The 5,000-nt window shown below is 47.0% G+C and overlaps 1 protein-coding gene across 2 annotated transcripts in view; it reads right to left on the minus strand.

Moving 5' to 3' along the window:
- LOC123514853 overlaps positions 1–5,000 on the minus strand; it is a 44,564-nt gene that overhangs the window by 11,054 nt on the left and 28,510 nt on the right. The gene's annotated exons all lie outside the window — the stretch shown is intronic.

Here is a 5,000-nt window from a genome sequence, read left to right on the forward strand (position 1 = left end):
GTCTATATGCCCCAGTGAGTGCCGAGCCCCAGGACGCCGGCTCCCCGTGAAATCCGGCAGTAACACACAAATTAAACAACACGTAAAGGTTATCATTGCAGCATCACCATTGTTTATGTGTGTCTCGTTTATATCCTCTCGCTCTCCACCTCCCTCCCTCCTTCCCTCCTCCTATTCCCCACCTTACCCCCCCCGTATATAAGTGTGGCAAGCTCTCTTTGCGTCATGAAACCCCAGCAGGCACTTTTGTAATTTCTACCTGCTTCCTTTAACCCCCAGCATAAGTGCCTACCTACGTTATGAAAGCACTAGCATAAATGTATCTACCCACTCTCTACGTCATCGAAACCCAAGTAGATGTGTACTCCCATCCGTGCCCTCTCAAACTCCCAGCATAAGTGTCTCTGCTGCTTACCTACGTTATGAAAACCCTAGCATAAATGTATCTAGCTACTCCCGATGGCCTCGAAACCCCAGCTGAGGTGTACTTCCATCCATGGCCCCTCAAAATCCCAGCATAAGTATCTCTACCGCCTTCCTACGTCATGAAAACAGCCAGCTTATATGTATCCACTCCTTCTTTGTCCTCAAAACCCCAGCAGATGTGTACTCCCACCCTTGGCCCCTCAAAACCCCAGAATAAGCGTCTGTACCCGTTCCCTGCGTCATCACAACCCCCCCAGCAGTCATCCCCTTCCTTGCTCCTCCCCCTCCAAAATCCCTCAGCCAGTTGAAATATTGTCAGGATGTAAGTGAAGCTGCACGCGCTGAGCTGTTCCGATCCTGACGACACATGAAGCGCTGGGGATTATTCTGGTATTGGTGTTATTGCTGTTATTGCTGTTTGGATACGTCAGTGATGTTGATGGAAGTGAACAACTGTAAAGGAAATTGAGTGAGAAAAATGTAATATGGGTGGAAAAAGTGAAATGTAATGATGAAGTATTTATTTATTTATTATCTATTCGTTTTCAGCATTACCAGGAATTTAAAGACTTATATTTTTGTGATGTTGGTGGAAATGTACAAAAAGCTTTATTCGCGGTGGAAAGCGGGGTGAGAGGTGGTCATTAGGAGTAAAAGTTAAGGATTGTGAGTTAGTTCACTATTATTAACCCCTTCAGTACTGAGACGCATTTTTACTATGAGTCTTTGGTGTGATTAGACGATTTGTTTGCATTAGGAAGAGTCTATGGAGGTCAGAAAATTAATGGCCAGAGTCTTCACTAATTCAATGCCCACATACGTTTCTGAAGCTGTGTCAAATCGCCAAATAGTAAGCAGAATTAATATGAAAATGCGTCCTGGTACTGAAAGGGTTAAGAAGCTGGAACGTGAAAAAAAGAATCAGACAAAAAAAAAAAAAATCACATGACAGTTACTTGTGTCACTATCTGCCTAGCAAAATGCACTATACACAGACAAACAGTATTTCTTGCGGCATCTCTACAAAGGAAATCGCGTGTAGTAGTGGAGGAGGCGATATAAGGTCACAGTGCTAAGGAAAAGGTCATCACAGTGTACAGAGTCACTTCTTTAGCTGTGTGTGGTGCCTTTCAATATTGCGTTCAAATCTTGCCTCATATCACGTTTATTAAGCTTGAGGGGGAAGCCAGAGCAGAGGAGGGGAAGGGTTAATAGAGAACAATTTACGAGTCCGTGTATTAATTCCTATTCGATTTATACACTTGAAACTCACTGTACTATAACAAACCTGTACAAAGGTAACTATATATGGTGCACTGGAGGAGGAGGCGATATAAGGTCACAGAACTAGGGAAAAGGTCTCTAGGGTAAACAGGATAACTCTTTTAAAAATTTAGTGTACTTGCTGACTTACTTCTTGGCGCATCTCTATAAATGTAACTCCGTGTGTTGCTGAAGAAGAAAGAGGAGGAGGAGGAGGAGAAAAAAGAGAAGGAGGAGGAGATGTAAGGTCAGATTAGCAAGGAAAACGTCACTAAGGAGGGGAAGTAAGGTCACAGTGGCAAGAAAAAGATCACAGGTAAACAGAATCACTCTTTCATAATTCACTGCACTTTTATCACTTCTTGGGGCACCTGTACAAAAGTAACTATATATTGCACTGGAGGAGGAGGAGGAGGAGGAGGAGGAGGAGGAGGAGGAGGAGGAGGAGGAGGAGGAGGAGGAGGAGGAGGAGGAGGAGGAGGAGGAGGAGGAGGAGGAGGAGGAGGAGGAGGAGGAGGAGGAGGAGGAGGAGGAGGAGGCGGCGGCGATGTAAGGTCAGAGTATCAAGGCAAACGTCACTAAGATACACGTAATCACTCACTCTCATAATTCAATACACTCACTACAACTTCTTGAGGGCATCTGTACAAAAGTAAATTCCTGCAGCACTGAAGGAGGAGGAGGAGGAGGAGGAGGAGGAGGAGGAGGAGGAGGAGGAGGAGGAGGAGGAGGAGGAGATGTGAGGTCAGATTAGCAGGGAAAAGATCACTAAGGTATACAAAATCACTCACTCATAATTCGCTACACTTTTATCACTTCTTGAGAGGTATCTGTACAAAAGTAACTCCCTGCAGCACTGAAGGAGGAGGAGGAGGAGGAGGAGGAGATATAAGGTCAGGCTAGCAAGGAAAACGTCACTAAGGTATACAAAATCACTCACTCATAATTCACTGCACTCACTATAACTTAATGAGGGCACCTGCACAAAAGTAACTTCCTAACACTGAAGGAGGAGGAGGAGGACGAGGAGGAGAGGAGATGTAAGGTCACAGTAGCAAGGAAAAAGGTCTCCACGGTACACGGAATCAACAAGGAAACTTCTCTTTACTTGCTGCGGTGAGTTAGTAACGCCTCAGGAAATGGATACATCGCACTCATTTTTCCCTTTCCTTCCTCCGTGTCGGTTTACACAGGTATACATACTTTCACCCGGCAGGTCTTCCCCGTGAAACTTACTGAACTGTTTCCTTTGGCTTAACGCGAGGGTGACAGGTTAATGTGGCTTATACCAGTATTCGCGTAACTCTGCCCGGCCCACTGCTGCCTTCTCCGTGAGACTCGTGGTGGTGGTGTTGGTGGTGGTGGTGAGAAGCGAAGTGAAGGATAGGGAAGGATTGGGAAGGAACGATGAGGATTTAAGACAGAAAGAGAAGCTGAGGAAGGGAAATTAAAGATATAGGAACAATAACAGAAATGAAAAGTAAGAAGGGAAGATAAAATGGAAATGCGAAGGAAATGAAAGAGAGACAAAAAGAAGAGGAGAGAAGGTAAGAGGAAGAAAGGGAAGAAAAAAACTTAAAGAATGAGATGGGAAAGTGAAGGAAAGGAAAAAGAAATGAAGGGAAGAGAAGAAAAGAGAAGATAGGGGAAAGGGAAGGGAAGGGAAGGGAAGGGAAGGGAAGGGAAAATGTCTCTGTGCAGCAGTCTTAACTCGGCTCACATTTCCTTGCATCTTTGATAACCACAAACTTGCTGGCACACCTCACTCCACCCCCATCATTGCCTTCATGTCACACACACACACACACACACACACACACACACACACACACACACACACACACACACACACACACACACACACACACACACACACACACACACACAAAAAAAAAAAAAAAAAAAAAACACGCACGCACGCTCTCTCTCTCTCTCTCTCTCTCTCTCTCTCTCTCTCTCTCTCTCTCTCTCTCTCTCTCTCTCTCTCTCTCTCTCTCTCTCTCTCTCTCTTAACCGTAGTCATCGTCACGCCTCCTTCACATTCTCCCTTCTTCCTTTCTTCTTTTCCTCTTTCCTTCCATCATCCACCTCGCGTCCTGCAGATTGGAGGAGGAGGAGGAGGAGGAGGAGGAGGAGGAGGAGGAGGAGGAGGAGAAGGAGGAGGAGGAAGAAGAAGAGGAGGAGGAGGAGGAGGAGGAGGAGGAGGAGGAGGAGGAGGAGGAGGAGGAGGAGGAGGAGGAGAAAGAAGAGAAGGAGGAGAAGGAGGAGGAGGAGGAGGAAGAATAGGAGGAAAAGAGGAGGAGGAGGAGAAGGAGGAGAGAAGGAGGAGGAGGAGGAGGGAGGAGGAGGAGGAGGAGAATAGGAGGAGGAGGAGGAGGAGGAGGAGGAGGAGGAGGAGGAGGAGGAGGAGGAGGAGGAGGAGGAGGAGGAGGAGGAGGAGGAGGAGGAGGAGGAGGAGGAGGAGGAGGAGGAAGAAGAAGAAGAAGAAGAAGAAGAAGAAGAAGAAGAAGAGGAGGAGGAGGAGGAGGAGGAGGAGGAGGAGGAGGAGGAGGAGGAGGAGGAGGAGGAGGAAGAAGAAGAAGAAGAAGAAGAAGAAGAAGAAGAAGAAGAAGAAGAAGAAGAAGAAGAAGAAGAAGAAGAAGAGGAGGAGGAGGAGGAGGAGGAGGAGGAGGAGGAGGAGGTGGAAGGTCATCCACTGCCACACCTCCACCAGCATCGCTCCTTAGCCAGGTGGACTCAGCGTTCGTCATCACCACCTGCGTCTCGGCCTTGTCTGTGCCGAGACCAGGAAAAAAAAAAAGAAAAAGAAAAAAGAAACTTGTCCACCTGCGAGGCTGACTCAGGGTGCAGCCTCACTTCCGCCGCCTACTACTACTGCTGCTGCTGCTGCTTCTCCGGCCACCGCTTCCCTGCTTGCCTACCTTTTGCGTGTGTTCATTGTTTGCATGAAGGAGAGGATAGGAGAGGAGAGAATGAAAGACAGAGAGTGAGGAATAAGGCTATTTTCAAAGGCCACTAGAGATGATTAGTTGGGTTTATTGCTGTTACTTCGACCACCTTCTCTCGACTCGTCTGTCTGTGCGTCTGTTCATTGTCTGCGTGAAGGAAAGGAAGGAAAGGAAAGAGTGAGAGGCAGAGAGTGAAGAATAAGACTATTTTCAAAGACCACAAGAGATGATTAGTAAGGTTTATTACTGTTACTCCGACCGCTTCTTGTGTGCATGTCTGTCTTAATGTTTGCTTAGTGTCTGCGTGAAGGAAAGGGAAGGAAAGGAAAGAGTGAGAGGCAGAGAGTGAGGAATAAGGCTGTT

The sequence above is a fragment of the Portunus trituberculatus genome, chromosome 38 (assembly GCF_017591435.1).
Source record: "Portunus trituberculatus isolate SZX2019 chromosome 38, ASM1759143v1, whole genome shotgun sequence".
Taxonomy (NCBI): Eukaryota; Metazoa; Arthropoda; class Malacostraca; order Decapoda; family Portunidae; genus Portunus; species Portunus trituberculatus.